Below are 18,110 nucleotides of genomic sequence, written 5' to 3'. Positions count from 1 at the left end.
GAATTTTTTTTCTCAATTATTGCCATCCTTATTAACACCCAGTTGCATATTTGTTTTAATGTAAGTTAGAACGATATGGGCAGTTTATTCATAGTAATGATATAAAGTTCATTTTCAAAATATGTGAAAATGGTGGTAATATACAAAAATCGTTAAAGAAACTCACAGTGCAGGTGGTATGGAGATATAGTGAAAATGAAACTGTTTTACTCGACGGACTGAAATTTGGAAAAATGATACAGCATTTTTCTAAATAAGTTTGCTCTTCCTGGTTCATCCATCACTCACATAACTCCTTCTTCTACTTGATGGTGGATTCTTTTAACTCATCTTTAGCATACTTTTCAAGATTGTACCTTTGGTATTCTTCTCATTCAACTATACGTGGTATCAAAACAAAAAACGAAACAAAAAACATTGGTTCTATTGTATTGTGTCCCACCAGAATTCATATGTTAAAACCTAATCCCCAATGCGGTGGTATTAAGAGGTTGGGCTTTGGGTTAGTGATTAGATCATGAAGACAGAGTTCTCATAAATGGAATTAGTGTCCTTATAAGAGGACACACATAAGGATACAGGGAGCTTGTTTGCCCCTTTCACCTGTTAGAACAGCGTGAGAAAGTGCCATCTGTGAACCAGAAAATGGACCCTCATCAGACAGATTCTGCCAGAGCCTTTATATTGGATTTCCTAGCCTATGTACCTGTGAAAAGTAAATTTGCTTTGTATAAGCCACCCAGTTGATGGCATTTTGTTATAGCAGCCTAAATAGACTAAGACACAATTTTGTAATAAAAAGTGAATCAATTTCCCCTTTGGGGTACCCACTATTCATATTTAGCACTCATTACCTCTCACTCAGACCAATGCTCTAGTCCTCCGCTGGTCCCCCAATGTCCAGACCTTTCTCTGTTCCAGCCTTCAAGTCACTCTTTGCACAAAAGCACTTATTAGAATAGAAAAACTTCCAGAGAATATTCCACACATTGAAATATTTGGAACTTGTCCTCCTATCCATTTTTCTGTCAGTCCTCTGGACATTTCCAAAACCTTCATTTCCAGCTACACCTAATTCCTGCTTCTAAGAATATGCCATGCATTTTCATACTTTTGTTTCTAATTAAAATGCACAATCTCCTCCCCCTATATAGTACACCCTGATTATTCCTTAATGACCAGTTCTTTCATCAATTCACCCATGATTTTCAGGCCATAATTTTTACTGTCTGCTCAGCCTCCACAGCGCTGTATTTAGTTTTCTGCTTCTGCTTTTTATTTGCGTTGAATTTGCTTAGACTCCCTTTGCTCTTAGAAAAGCCTGCCAATTTCAAAAAGTTTAAATGTATGCTCTTAAACTGACATTCGCATTTCTCCACTGTTTCATGCTATTTTCACTTCAACCTTATCTTGTTTCATCCTACTCTTTGACTCTCATTTCAGTCTCAGAGTAATTCAGGAATCATTCACTCATAATTTTTCTCTTCCCAGATGTTTGAGGGAGAGAAATTCCATTGGACTGACAATGAAGAGGCAAATTCATTTGTGATCAAAGGGAGCTGGGTTTGAATTTTACATCCGGTACTGCCTAGCTGTGTGAGCTTGGTCACCATTCTGATTGCTTTCAGGCAGAATTCTCTCACTTAAAAATAGTTATTATAATACTTCACATCAGGATTTTTAAAGGTAAGTATATTAATGGAGATTAAATACTCAGTCAGTATTAGGCATTAAAATGTGTTACTCCTGTTTCTTCTTGTTTGTGTCTCAGCACAGGTGAAAAATAGGTAAAACATTATACATCATGTACAGCAAAGTTCCCACACTGGATTTTAATTACAGCCTTTCCAATATCTCTTATGATTCATATTTAATGATATTAATATCTCAAGTATCTTGCTTGTGAGAAATAGGTTCAGTGAAAGAGACCTGAGTTCCAATCTCAGCTATGTCACTCCTTTGTTGTATGACTCTGTGCAAATTAATTAAACTCTCAGAGTTTGTTTATATATCTGTAAAAAATTAGTGTAATAATGTTTACACATCAAAGAATTATTTAAGAATTAAATAAGATTGAATTTGATGCAGTTATACCAATGCAGGTATAGCTGATAATTCTTGAAGAAAATAGTCCTATAGTTTGGCTATTTCATAACGCAGAAAATATGACATCCAGGATTGACATTAAATTTGTAGAATAATCAAGTCACTTCTACTAGGAGTCTATAGAAAATACTTGCCTCTGTAATATGTTCCTCTTGTCAGCACAGTTAAAACAGCAAAAATTCAGCTGAGTCAACATTTTACAATCTTACATACTCTTTTTCCTCCATTTTCGTTTTATCCAACTCACTCTTATTGTGTCTTGTGAATTTGACCATATATCTGTATCTATATCTATAGATATTAGTTTTGTCTTCACTTCTGCTATCCCCATGGTTCACAACTTTGGCTACATATTAGAAACATCTGAAGAGCTCTAAAGAAAATATGAATGCCTTTTACTGTAAAGTAGTTTGAGGTCCTTGTATATTCTGTATATTAATCTCTTGTCAGATATAGTTTGCAAATATTTTCTCCCATTCTGTACATTGTATTTTCACTCCAGTGATTGTTTCCCTTGCTGTGCAGAAGCTTTTTAGTTTGATATAGTCCCATTTGTTTATTTTTCCTTTTGTTGCCTTGCTTTTGAGGTCTTATACATAAAGTCTTTGCCCAGTTCTACATCCTGAAGTGTTCCCCTATGTTTTCTTTCAGGAGTTTCATAGTTTTTAGTCTTATATTTAAGTCTTTAATCCATTTTGAGTTGATTTTCATATATGGTAAGAGGTACAGGTCTAGTCTCATTCTTCTACATACAGATGTCCTGTTTTCTCAGCACCATTTATGAAGAGGCAGTCTTTTCCCCAATGTATGTTCTTGGTGCCTTTGTCAAAGATCACTTGACGTTCTGTATATGGGTTGATTTCTGGGCTCTGTATTCTCTTCCATTGGTCCAAGTGTCTGTTATTATGCCAATACTATGCTGTTTTGGTTATTATAGCTTTGCAGTATAATTTGAAGTCAGATAGTGTAATGCTTCTGGCTTTTTTTTTTTCCCCCCTCAGGATTGCTTTAGCTATTCAGGGTTTTTTGTTGTTCCATATAAATGTTAGAATTGTTTTTTTTTTTTTCAATTTCAGTGAACAATGTCATTGGTATTTTGATGGGGATTGCATTGAATCTGTAGATTGCTTTGGGCAGTATGGACATTTTCACAATGTTAATTCTTCCAGTTTATTAACATGGAATATGTTTTCATCTTTTGACATCCTCTTTAATTTCTTTCAGCTGTGTTTTGTAGTTTATATTGTAAAACTCGTTCACCTTCTTGGTTAAATTTATTCCTAGGTATTTTATTCTTTTGGTATCTGTTGTAAATGGTCTTGCTTTCTTGATTTCTTTTTCTGCTTGTTTGTTGTTGGTATATGAAAATGCTACTGATTTTTGTGTATTGATTTTGTATTGCACAACTTTACTGAATTTGTTTATCAGTTCAAGGAGATTTTTCGTAGAAGTCCTAAGTTTTTCTATATATAGGATCATATCATCTGCAAACAGGGACAGTTTTATTTCCTCTTTCCCAGTTTAGATGCCCTTTACTTCTTTCTCTTGCATGATTGCTCTAGCTGATACTTCCAATACTATATTGAATAGAAGTTATGAGAGGGCATCTTTGTCTTCTTCCTGTCCTTAAAAGAAAAATTTCCAGCTTTTCCCCATTAATCTGATTAAAAATTGGACAAAGGAGCTGTATAGACATTTCTCAAAAGAAGATATACAAATGGCCAACAAGTATATGAAAAAAAATGCTCAATGTTGCTAATCATCAGGGAAATGAAAACCATAACCACATTGAGATATCATCTTATCCCAGTTAGAATGGCTATTATTAAAAAGAGAATAACAAATATTAGAGAGGATGTGGAGAAAGGGGAAATCTAAACTATTCGTGGGACTGTAAAATAGTACAACCATTATAGAAAACAGGTTTCTTAAATAACTACAGATAGAACTACCATACTACCCAGCAATCCCACTTCTGGGTATGTACCCAAAGGAATAAAAATCATCATGTCGAAGGGATACCTGCACTCCATATTTATCATAACTCTGTTTACAATGGCCAAGATATGGAACCAACCTAAATGTCCATTGACAGATGACTAGATAAAGAATATGTGGTATATATACCCAATGGAATACTACTCTACCATAAAAAGAATGAAATTCTGCCATTTGTAGCAACATGGATGAGCTTGGAGAAAAAATATGTTAAGTGAAATAAGCCAGTAACAAAAAGAAAAATACCACATGTCCTCACTCATAAGTGAGAGTGAAAGAAAGAAAGGACAAAAGCACAATCTATACATTGATCTTTCAGAAGGAGAGAACAAAATTTATTCCTAGAGGTGGGAAAGGGGGAGGGGAGAGAGGTTTGTGAAAAATTGGTTAATGGACACAGGAATGATTATGTTTTATAGTGATGGGCATGCTAATTATCCTGATTTGATCATCACACATTGTACACAGGTATTGATATTCAACTCTGTATCCCACAAATATGTTTAGTCAGTTATTTTTTAAATAAAAAAATAAAATACAAAATATAAATGCCTATATTAAACTTCACATCAATTAAATCAGAATCTCACAATTATTCTCAAACTTTATCATGTATCAGAGTCATCTAGAGGGCTTAATTAAACACAAATCTCTGGGATTTATCCCTAGAGTGTCTGTGATGGGACTCAGGTATTTGCATTTCTAACAAATTCTCAGGTAATCCCAATGCTGCTGATCAAAGGACCACTTTGAGTACCAGTCCACTAGAGTAAGGCTCAGATACCAGTATTTTTATAAAACGTTCTCACATGGTCCTGGTGCGTACACAAGGGTTTAGACCCTCTGTGTTACACTTTCCTTAGCTTCAGAAAGCTACCAATTATAACTTCTATTACTGTGCCATCATTTTCAATCACAAGCCTAGAACTGCTGTCTTTGGTTGTCAAGATAGTAAGGGTAAGTACATCATTCATCCACTATTCCAATCAGCCATGTATTTGTCCATTCATTCAACATATACAATTGAGATAAATTTCTTGCCTTGAAGGGCTGAGAGTAAAGACTAACAAATAGACAAAACTTGCAGTACAATATAAATGTGATTAACTTCAAGGTGGAAGTTTGGGGAGAATGCACATTCTGACTTCATAGAGCAGAGGTGTTGCAGTTACGTCTTGAATTATAAGTATGAATTTGACAAGTGAGACAAGTAGGAAAGAAAATTCTAAGCCATGTTTTTAGTTTTGTTTCCAATTTTTATTTTCTTAGAGGAATGTAAATTATAGTTACTTGATTTCATAGAAGACTTTAACTTTATTACAAGAGATGCTTGTCACTGAGTGATCTAGGCTGACTATAAGATACTTGGGTGGGGTGTGGATGGGAAGAGGACGAATACATTTGGTCCAGCTATACTAAAATTCAACACAAGTTTAAAGTCAATGTCAGCACAAATCCACATTCTATAACTCAAGATAATCCTTACTTAGCAAAAAGAGTAATAGAAGAGAGGTGCAACAATTTTCATCTAAAAATTTATTGCAGCTATTTATTGTTGAGCCCCTCCAGTGCCCCCATTGCACTTGGCATCTGGAATTACTTATGCCTGGTCAGTACTAGCTGAGATAGGCTATAAATCAGACTCCATTCCCTGACCTCTTTTTGTGCCACTGAAAGAATAATTAGCACCTGCACCACAGGCTCAGATTCCAACTTTACTGCTTGTTTATGTATTATTCCAAGTAAAAATCGCACTACTTCCACTGCCTGTTCTGACCATTTGCCACCCTGTTCCTTCATTGTTTCTCTAAACATAACCTTTAAAGGTAGTCTAAGGTGTGATAGACAACCTAATAGCTTTTTTTTTTTTTTGAAGGGCATTGTTCATATGCCTGTTTATCTGAATTCTAAGTGCCAATTATGTGCTTCTTTGTACTAGTGCCTACCTGCTAAATCGTTGTTTCTATTTGCTATATTCTTTTTATTAACAATTGCTGGTGCTGCCAAGTCTCCATCTAAATATCCAAGGTGAGTACAGTTCCGGTATACTTGTGGCAAACACAAAAATACATAATTTGTTTCTGTGACTCTAGCACTGAAGTAAATAATGTCTGCATTGCTCCTATCTGACATCTGCAGTGAACAAACAAATCTTCCACCTGCTTCATTTTCTAATTCCGTTTCCCTGAAACATTTAACTGATCTGTTTACCAAGCTGTTTCCATTAATACTCTCAAATTAACCTCAACTAATTTACAATATAGGAAAATAATTATATACGCCTTTTTATAGTGCATGCAATGTAAAAAAAAAAAAGTATTTTGGGCTTCTATATCAACACTAAATAGAATACTCACAAAGTCAGAAAGAGCTTTAGAAAGACCTTGGATATAATATAGTGTTAATTTACACATAAAGAAACTGAGACCCAATAAGGGTGTATACTACAGAGTCTCATGGAAAAACTGAAACTAAAAATACCAGGTTTTCTGACTTCATATTCAGGAATCTTTTTAGTAATCTTAATTTTCAAAGTCTTTTAAAAATAAAACTGTGTATACAATAGCCAAGAGTTGGAACCAGCCAAAATGAGTGGATAAGGAAACTTTGGTATATCTACACAACAGAATTCTACCCTGCTATAAAAAAGAACGAAATATATACTACTATTAGCAAAAACATGGATGGACTTAGAGAAAATTATATTAAGTGAAATAAGTCAGGCACAGAAAGATAAATACCACATGCTCTCACTTTTTTGTGGGAACTAAAAATAAATAAATAAATAAACACACAAACAAATAAAGGGTCGGGGGGGGGGGGGGAAGAAGACACAACAATCACAACAATTCCTTAAACTTGTTAAGACAAGTGAACAGATATGATGCAGTGAAGAGGGGGAGGGGAAAGAGGGAGGGGGGTGTTTTAGTCCGTTTTGTGTTGCTGTAACAGAATACCTGAGACTGGGTAATTTATAAAGAACAGAGGTTTATTTGCCTTACGATTCTGGGACAGCTGCATCTGGCACGGGCCTCAGGCTGCTTCTACTCATGGCAGAAAGTGGCAGGCAGCCGGCAGGTACAGCAGATCACATGGTGAGAGGAAGCAAGAGAGAGAGAAGGTGCCAGGGTCTTTTTAAGCAATGAGCTCTTGCGGGAACTAATAGAGCGAGAACTCACTCACTAATCCCCCCACTCCCAGGGAGAGCATTAATCCATTCATGAGGGATCCGCCCCCATGACTCAATCAGTTTCCAACACTGCCACATTGGAGATCGAATTTCCACATGAGTTTTGGAGGGGACAACACATCCAAACTCCATCAGGGGGAAAGAGGAACAGGAAAAGGGTTACAAAAATCAGCTACAATGTATATTGAGAAGTTAAAATTTAAATAAATAAATAAACAGCATAATGAAAGAAGGGGAAAAAACTGTGTATCAATGGCAAAGCTAAAGTATAGAACCACAGTAAAACTATACATTACTAAACTAAAATGTCAGATTTTTAAAAACTTTTAAAGTTGTAGTTGTGCAAAATTAGAAGCTTATACTATAGCTGTTGTCTATGTTCATTTGTTAAAGGTGTTCTCCTAGTGCTAACATAATTTATTCATTGTGCTTTAATGTGCCATTTTCCACACTTCTAGTTTGACAACCGTATTCACTTGTCTCTTCAGAGGATCACTGACAGCTGCAGAAGAGAGATCCAACTACATACTGGCCTGCAGACATATAAGGCTGTTTGGGATACAATTGCAGTTTAATTTAGGTTGATAAGAAAACACACCAGAGTTTGTTTGTCAGTAATTTGGCCGTATCTTTTGCTGAATATTTATGTGCTTCTGAATTTCCAAAATTCTATTTAACATTCTGTATATTAAAATTATTAACGTTTCCTCATGGCTCTTATAAAGTTTAGATTATGAGGTTACTTGGTTCAAGCTGAAATTTTATAGATGAGAAAGCAGATATTGAGGGATTAAGGGACAGTTTCAAAATCACACAGCTAGTAGTTCATTGGAAAACTAAATTTCAGGATCCCCCGTTTATTCTGATTATCACCAGGCAATGGCTTTTTAGTAGGCATTATTAAGTATGTGGCATGTTTGGAAATTGTATTTTCTTAATACAATTCCTGATCAAAATAATTCAAAGTCACGACTTCTATTTCCTCCTTACACATTTATCTGACCCTAAATACCACAGTGATCTCACAATAAATGTGGTGATCTAAAGCCATTCAAAAATGGTTTTCTCCTCTCTTTTGTTTAATTGTAGTTAGATCTCTTTACTTATCTGAGAGTCTTAGAATAGGTCAGAAAGCTCATCTGTTCCCATATCCCTCTAACTTTTTTAAACTTATGCATTATTCCACTGCGTGAATTAGCCAACCTATTTGAATGCTTTTACGAGCAGGATGTTTGTGAAGCAAACTTTCCTTTATTAGGCAACTCTAATAGATCTGGGAATTATTTTATTCAATTGGTATTCAATTTAAGTTTACCATGAGCAATATGATGTGTTTAGCACTAAGACAATACAAAGAGAAATAAGTCACAATTAGTGACATCAATATTTCATAGTCCGAAGAGGACAAAAATAATGTGTGTATGCACAGATGTAAAAGTATTTGATTAAGTAACAAGAGCTAATATTCCCTGAGTCCTTTCTCTGTGCCAGGCATTGTCTAAGTGCTCAGGGAGGTAGAGACTAACATCTTCTATATAGTATTCATGAAAAAATCAAAGAGCAGAGTGTCAAATGCTATCCCAAAGCCACATATTGAGATAGCTATAGATCTGGAATTCAAACCAATCTGTTTCTAACCAGCACTTCCATGCTGTAATATTTTGACCTCCTTAAAGGTAAACACAGATTAATAAAGTTAAAAGTGGCATAAAAAATTCGTGATGAGAAAATAAAGTGGACAAAAGTTGCCAGAAATAAACTTTAGATAATGGAAAATAAAAGTTTCAATTTCAAGAAAGATAACTGTGAGGGAATAAGGCAGTAGATGTGGACTGATGTCAGATTAAAGGGAACCTGGAATGTTTCCAGCCTAAGGTATTTGTTGGTTATTAAGGTGATCGTATATTGAAACTTTTGAGCATGAAAAACTGAAATAATCAGAACTTCAGGGACACTGATTTTGGAGGAGTCTGAGAAAATTTAGCCAGAGACTGGAAAGGCGCATAGGCTCAATGGTGGCAGTGACAATGAAAGTTGGGTTTTTTTTGTTTATTTGTTTGTTTTCCCTGCAATGAGCCAAGCATATTTTTCCCTACATTTTTTATACTCAACTTCTGGAGTGATACAAGATATGTGCCCTACCATTTTTTCCACAATCTAAAATGAGGTTACATTAAAAATATATATATTCAAATTGCAAACCATTAAAATTGTTCAATACCCTACTTGCTAAATTTCCCATTCTGGAAACCTTACATATAAATGACTATGCACTTCCAGATTCCTTTAAAATATACAAGTAATATTTACACGAATAACACTAAGGCAACAACTATTTATCAGATATATTAATGTTTTCAGGATTTATAGAAATGTATTAGAAAAATTTACTGAATGAATAATGAATAGCAATACATGTTTATATTTGATTAAATGATTGATGGAAAAGATATGAAGTATTTATAGTCTGATGATAGGAGAACAGAAAAACATTGTACGGTCCAATAATATAGTAAAGTTTATAGAAATTGATTATACCAATTACTAAGGAACTTTTAAAATTAAGATAAAGGTAAACATTTATCCTCAACCTATATTTCAAAACTGCTGTCCTTAAAAAACAAAAGCAACATTAAAAACAGTACTTATACTTTGATTTCCTTTGAAGCAGATATGTTTTTGTCACAAGAAAACTGGATGCTGAGACAATTTTGTTGTCAGACAATATACCCATTTAAAATATGTTCAAGATTAATGTCAAAATTCCTAAGAACATGTACACTAAAAGAATCATAAACTTCAGTTTATTCTTAGACTAATGAATATATGCCAAAACACTAGTATAAATATGTTTATTATATCCTTGCTTATATTAAAGAAAATTGCAGGATTTATTAAATAAGTAATGCTATGAACAATTTAGAAATTATTTTTTAAATGTATATTTAATAAGTAGGAAAATAATTTCAAATATTTTAAGTGAAAATATTTAGGCTGTAAGACAATAAAGAATGATAGAATTGTGGGCATATCTAATATATAATAAGTTAATGCTGTTTTTTCCTGGATGGTAGTTTAATAATTTTTATACTTTTATTCATTTAGCAAATTTTATGCATTAAGATACATCTTTGAAAGGGCATCTTTTAATAGTTTTGTCTAAACTGTAACGAGCCCTTTTGGTCTCTATATTTTGAGGCTAGTCATTTCACCATAGTTTTCTTCAGTCATATTTTTGATTATGGCTTCTAACTCAAATTTTCTGTTTCCACAGGAACACGTATAATTCTCATCTCAGATACATGTCCTCCGTATGTACTAGGTTTTCGCTTTTGTTCATTCTTAAGCAAATTTTTAAGAAATTTTACTTTTGAAGTATATGTTCAATTTTCTACATTGTTTACTTATCTTTATATGGCCTTGATATTTAGATTCTGTTTTGATATTATTAGTTAATTTTCAGTCATTCATTCCACACATAATATTATAGTGCTTTTTTATCTCAAAGTATAAATAGCCTTTGCATGGAATACATTTTTCTCTTTTCCTGAATATTATTGAGGATATTAATAGATTTCTAAATAATTCTCTAAGTCTTTGGTAAATAACTTTCAGATGGCTCTTTGATTCTTTAAATCCTCAAGATTGTATTTCCAACAATGGGTGCTCAGTATAGTTTGCTGTTTGCTCTTTTTATTCAGAAAAGAACACTTTGACATCTGTCTTGCCCAAGCCAAGGAAAGGTGGCGGTCCCTTAGCAGAAGAGGTTTTGAAGCGGATTATGAAGATGCTGGTTCTTCAGCAGCAGATAGAGAAGCTGTTGGGAAAATTTGAAATTAATTCTTTCAGTAGCCTGCTTTGCCTTTGAAATAGTACTTGCTTATTGCATCAGCTTAGCTGTTAATAAACTGCTTCCATTCCTCACTTCTATAACCATGCCTGCTTATCACATTACGTGCCGCTGGACCACATAAACTCGGAGAAAACGAAACTTACAGCTGCCTTAGCCATATGAATGCTAAGAAACTGAAACCTAAATCCCAGAAGAGTTTGCCTATATAAACCCTGCAACATTTGTGCTTGGGGCTCAGATCTTGGAGCACTAGCTTTTCTGGGCCCTCTGGGGTGATAAAATACCTGACTCTCCAACCCTCTGAGTGTCAATCACTTCTCTGTCCAGTCTGTTCCATATCAAAGCCAGTCTGGAGCTTATTAAACTGGACATTTCTAGAACATTTCCTAATCTCTTCATTTTTCAGCAAGGTGGTCCATATCATGGCATGTTGCACAGTATTTGGGGTACCAATACTTGTTACAGACCGGATGTGTGTTATGTTCAGTGCATGTTCTTTATAGTGGCAGTGTTGATCTTGAACTTAGATACTACAGATGCCTTTATTGCTTTTTTCTAATCTTTTGAATAAACCCTGTCAAATAGTGTTTTTCTGAGTGGACCATAGCTTGATGTTGACTTATTTTGCTGAGTTTGAGGTATTCTTTGAAGAAAGTTTGCCGAAATTATTTGCTCACTTAAAGAAAAACAACTCCAGACATCTACCTAATTGATTGGATCTTTACCTTATATAGTGAATCTTTGCCTGTCGACCTAGCCTGTCATATCTGGGACCTGTTCTGTAGAGATGGGAAGAGTTCCTGTTCCGCACAGCCCTGGGTGTCCTCAGGCTGTTTGAGGACATCCTGACCAAAGTGGACTTCATTCACATGGCCCAGTTCCTAACCAGACTGCCTGAAGACTTACCTGTGGAAGAACTGTTTGCTTCCTTCACTACAATTCAGATTGCATAGTCAAAACGAGAAGTGGACTCAGGTATTGACTGCATTGCAGAAAGACAATGGAGAAACAGAGAAAGCAAGCCCATCCCTCAGACACTGAAGCAGCGGAGGCAGGGCTTGCTCAGCACTGCAGCAGATCTATAAGGGGCACCTGCGTTGTCCCAGACTGACACTCTAGCAGCTGAGGAGGATAGGAGCTGTTTTCACATTGGATTCCTAACACTGGAGCTGGCCTTAAACAAAACAAAGCAAAACAAAAACAAGAACAAATCAAACAAAACAAAACTTCTAAGGAATTAAGCCAAGTCTTAGCATTAAGAAGCTTATTGGAACCATGACCTAGTTTTGACCTTGGCCAAACACTACATTTTTTGCATGGGATAAAGACAGGACAATGGTTGACTTCCCTTTGCTCCTTTATTTCAGCAAAGGTTAATTAAATGGTTTTTGAGAGACTTAACTGAATTTATGCTCATAAAGTGCTAAGAGTAATGTTTGTCACGTAGGAAATGTTACAAAAGTGTTGGCTACTAATTTTTTATCACTTTCATCCCCCACTCTACCACCACCATTCTTTAACTCCCTGAAAATCTAATCAGAAAAAAGATTTTTTAAAAGCATCATCTTAAGTGTATAGTACAATTTTGTTTGGACTCCTCTGACCTCTTCCCCAACATGTATCATAGTAATTGTGAAAACTAGATCTTTGGAGAAGTGAACTGCTGCATGTCCATCTCACCCAATCCTCATTCATCCATTGCTCTGTGTCTTGTCCAGGTGCATTTTGTGATTCATCATTTGTTAATGATTATATATAAGAGATATCAATGGGGATAATGACGGTGGTATGAGAAAATGCACTCTGGGTAACTCAAAACATAATATGCACAGTACACATAAGAATGTTATCCAATATTTTTTATTCATTTCTCCTTTTTTATTTATTTATTTATTTATTGAGCCAAAGACCAGACATAAGGAAGAAGTGGATTCACTTCTTATTTTCTTCAGGGAACAGAGGTGCCACATTTTTGTCATTGTCATGTGCTCATCTGATTGATATTTTGTGTGGTTGGTTATTGATTTTTGCAATCCAGGACCATCACACTTCTCATTAGTGGAAATGTTTCCTAAATGCCATCAATAGGTTGAATCTCATAATTTGGGTTTCATTATGAGTTTTTAAATTTGTATATGTTTTTGTAGGTATTTTAATGGGAATTTGGAAGAGGCAGTAGCAGGTGTTGCTGGTCAGATGCAACTTTAACTAATATTACTTATAAGGTATAGCCCATTATGCAAGTGTTTTAAATGCCGGGGGGGGGGGGGGTTCTTTCTTTTTTTTTTTTTTTTTTTCTCCTGAAAAGCAGGAGTAATAGAAAGAAGTACTAATGAATTACAGCGCAAAACATTAAGCACTCCCTAGGAAGGTAGAAACTCTGATTCTTATTAACTCTCCTGTCAAGAGGCCATCAATATAGTCAGTGTGAATTCCACAGTGACCAGGGTAAAATTTAGATAGGTAGACAGACAAATAAATAGATATCTCTATTTAAAAGACTTACTGTCCTTTAAACCACTTCAGACTGAAAGTACTGCATTAACACTTAATTGCCCACCTAAGAAATTCTTGTTATAACACGGTTACACATTTGCATTCCATTTTTTAAAATGTCACTGTGTCTATCTAGGGTTTCAACAAAGCAGCCCCGAGTGTTCCAATCACAGATGGGAAATAGGTACTTTAATCCCAGTAGAGTGTACATGTCATACAAAATAGAATTCTACAGAGGACTAGAGGCTAATACATGGGTCACTATTCCAATCTTGTCGGGAGAAGACGCAATGACTTACCACAGGATTGTGTATCAAAGATATGGCAAGCTATCTTGACCAGGAGGAATTATATTCCAGGAAAAAGAAATAGCAAGAATAAAAACGTAGGATAAAGAAAGAGCATGGGGCAAATTAGAAAACTCCATGTAGCTTAATTTGGCGACAGTGTGGTTTTTTCTTCCTTGAATCTTAAGGGGTAAATAATTTTAAAATTATATTATCAGTATTATAATCTTAAGGAGAAAAATTAATTTTGAATTTCATTTAAATTAATTTAATTTTTGAATTAGCAATTGAACTCAAACAACAATTTCAGATGAAAAATGGCCAAGACGAATAGCTAGTAGGTTGTAATATGTTCTAATTCAGAGTTCAATTACCAGTTCCGCCTCCAAAAAACTTACTGCTATTATTTCTGACAATAGTAGGTACTTCAAATCAAATGTTTTTTCTATCTCATTTGTTGGGGTAAGCAATTTTTGAGCATAGTTATGTAGAAGTTAGCATTTTACATGAAATGTTTTTCTTTAGCAATAATCACAGTTGTAGGTAATCAATTCTAAACACCATTTATTTCCTCAAAATTCTTATACTTTACTCTAAGGACAAACAACACGTGGAGTCAGAGAATTTCATAAGCAGAGGTACTTAAACTACTCCCTCTTCTGAGATGACAAAACTGAAGTCGTAAAACTTATTATCTAACTTTCGAAGGTCACACAGCAACAGGGACAGAGTTTGAATCTATTTGTCCACTCAGCGTTCATATGGGTTTTTCAGAACTGCAGATGGGGTAAGATTATATAACCACTATCAAGTATATATCTCTGATATTCCTTTGCTTCTCACACTGGAAATATTTCAGCCTTCTATAAAATTTTATGCCTCATAGTGGTAACGGACTTCATAAGCAATAGTTTCTGAGCAGAATGGAAGTAACATCATCCCTATTAATGTCACCTTGTTTCCAGTCTTTCTGATCCAGTTGACTAAATATCATAGTGCCCAAACCTTTCCAAATAACATTTTTATTCATTAAAAACATAGTCCTGTAACAAGTGAGATATAAACTAAGCTTCTGAATAAGTAAATTGACCCCCAGAATAAAAGTTTATTTCTTTTATAAGTGTAGAATTAGGTGAGCAGTCCAGGACAGGTGGGCAACTTGGTTCCATGAGGTTGTTTTTTTTGGGGGGGTGGGGGGGGTTGTTTTTGTTTTTTCAGGAATCCAGTTTAATCCCACCTTTTTCTGTCATATTCTAGTGTGTTGTCCTGGTCTGCGTGGTCCAAGTTAGTCAGGCCTGCTCACATTTGTGTTTCTATCCCAGGTAGGCTGGTAGGTGGTAAGTGAAGAAGTGAAAGGAAAGGAGAGTATTTTCACATTATGCAGGTGTAAGAGTAAGGATTCTGTCAGAGAAGAGAAACCAATAGTATACACACATACACACACATATGCATACATACATATATAAATTATAATATAGAATATGTTACATTTAATATTCATAATTTACTTATGCAATTAGGTACTACATGCATAGTTTCTTTATGAGGAATTTGCTTATGCTCATGCAAATGTCTGGCTAAGCAAGTACAAAATCCGCAGTGCAGGTACTGTGGAAGAGAAGATCCCAAACAGGATGGAACTCCACAAACACAGGCTGAAGCTGCCGTGCAAGGCAGAATTTTTTCATTTCCTTTTCTTGTCCTCCTTCTTCCTTCTTTTCTTCTTTTTTCTCCTCCATTCTCCTTCTCCTTATTCTCATCTCTTTCTCTTTCTTTCTCTCTCAATACAGGAAACCTCCGCTCTGATTTGAGGCCTTCCAACTGCGATTAAGTCAGACCCACACAAATTATACAGGATCAGCTCCCTTACTTAAAGCCAACTGATTAGGGACTTTATATCTGAAAAAAAATCTCTTCACTGAAACACCTAGAGAGTGTTTGACTAATTGGGAACTGTAGCCTAGACAAGCCAACATAACAAAAAAACATTAGGTTACCTGAAATTATCCATATTAATTCCCCTACTCACCTTCCACTGGCAAAAACTCAATTGCACAAAGTCATGTTGTTGTAGAGGAGACTGAGAATGGTAGTAGCTAACTGGACAATTGTGTGCTAGTTAAAAATCCATTAACTATGGTAGAAGGCAAAAATAAATAGGCTTTGGGGAATAACCAGTTGTTCTCCCCAGTTCTAGAAACTTCATTAGTTGTAATGTCTCAAAATTACATTTAAATTTATCGAGTCATGTCACTTTGTTTAGAAAAGATTCAACTTTTAATTTTTCTCCATTTGGCTCTTCAACTCTAGTTATTCATAATTTCTTATTATCTTTTCTATATAACTTGCTTCTTCCCAGCCCCGATCCCTGGACTTCACTCTTATCCTTTTTTTCCCTTCACCTGTAATATGTTTTTTTCTTTCCAACGACACAAATGTTTTCTTTATTCTTCTTTTTTTTTACAAGACCCATAATAAAAATGTTCCCATAAGATTTCTCCAATTAATTTAACCCCACATCTATTTTTCTCTCATTTGATATTCCTGTGGTATCAAATGTATAGTTGTTAGTCCACTGTTGTATTTATTCTTTTAAGTGTCCTCTTAAAATTTTCTATTAGTATTTATTTAAGAAAATTAGATTTTTCTCTCTCTTTTCTTTTCTTTTCATCTATCTTTAATCCTAATAAGATAGAGTAAATGAAATAAGATTCACCAGTTTAACAAGATATTAAAGTTTGCTATGAAAAACATTCAGTGTTAACAAGAGAAAGCTTTACTTTGTAGATACTTTATGTCAGAGCTAATTAAAGATTTAAAGCTTCCTCTTAGAATTTACTTCCCCCGGTAAATCCATGGTGATAATTTTCCAGGTTAGAGTGAAAAGTTAATAATCAGAGCATCAGTGTTTGTTGGCACCTCTCCCTGAGAGGACCGGGACTTTGGGGGAAGGATAAAACATAAGGAACAGTGAGGGCATGATGGTGGAAGTGGGGAACAGGGAGGAAAATAGAAAAGAAGGGAGATCATGGAGATCAGAGGCTCTCCAGAAGCCTATTTTAGATTTATTCTGTTTGTACTCAAATAGTACACAAAGAGTAAAGAAAAATTTTGCAATATGTTCTAATTTCTTCCTTATCAACCATTGCCTACTTGTATGTTGCTTTGTATTGCTTCGCCCCCTCTGATTTGTCACACCACTTCCCATAGGTGACGGAGATGCAAAGGATCACTCAAAGCCCATCTCTTCTGAGCACTGAGAGCCCCCAAAGTGGTAACTTCCCTGGAAACCCTCAAGCAAGAGGCAACCCTTCCTTGGGAAATTAACACCAAATTGGGGCTCTCTTCCTGCATTTATTTTCCAGACCAGGAATTTACAGGAAGAGAACAAAGGTGGGGTTATAGTTTAACAATATAGGCTGGTAACTTTCAGTGAAACAAGCCAGATGGGATTCTAGTAGACAATTAAGTGATCTTATCAACACAAGCTTGATCTTAGCAAACATTCCATCTTATAGCAATTTCTCAGTATCTTTACATAACCATCAGTAACTAGTCTGTCTTGAGCCAGCAACCTGCTGTGCCACAATTCTAATCTTGCAACAGAGACTTATAGCCTGAGGAAAATTTCCTGTCCTTGCAAGGTCAATATTTGAAACTTCAAGGCTTTGGAAAACCAGGCCCTGTGAAGTACATATGCTTTATAGTATATTCCACACTTGTAGATGGTTTTTATATTGATACCTACCAAACCATGATGAGACACCTCAGGGATTATGTCGTCTGCTCTGATGAACTGTAACCCTGACAAGAATAGGGAACTCGCTTTCATTTCAGCCTTCATGGGAATGTCTTACCCCTGTAGCTAAATCTTAAAAGAAAGCACCTAAATTTAGATCAAGTGTGGACTGTAGTTTCCATCTCTCAACTAGTTGATCTTGTGTCTCATAAAAAAATCTCAAATATTCTATTATTTGTTTTCCTTTTTTTGTTAAGGCAAATACAGGGTAATAAATTGGCTGATTTTGTCTGCTTACCACACTTTACTAACACCAGGTGTGAGCTGGCAGCACTTCAGAACAGTGATGTGGTGGCACGTTGTTGGGGGATTATAAAGCCATGTCCACTGAGACTGAAGTTTTCTTCAGAAATTTTGGATAGAGAAAATTAGACATGAACT

The 18,110-nt window shown here is 35.2% G+C and overlaps 1 pseudogene; it reads left to right on the top strand.

Annotated features, from left to right (window-relative positions):
* LOC134379114 (TBC1 domain family member 14-like) overlaps positions 1-13,303 on the top strand; it is a 28,588-nt pseudogene extending 15,285 nt beyond the window's left edge.
* The last annotated feature ends 4,807 nt before the right edge of the window (positions 13,304-18,110 follow it).

This window comes from Cynocephalus volans, chromosome 5 (genome assembly GCF_027409185.1).
Source record: "Cynocephalus volans isolate mCynVol1 chromosome 5, mCynVol1.pri, whole genome shotgun sequence".
Taxonomy (NCBI): domain Eukaryota; kingdom Metazoa; phylum Chordata; class Mammalia; order Dermoptera; family Cynocephalidae; genus Cynocephalus; species Cynocephalus volans.
The sequence above is the reverse complement of the archived record's forward strand: the minus strand, read 5'-3'. Positions and strand labels throughout refer to the sequence as shown.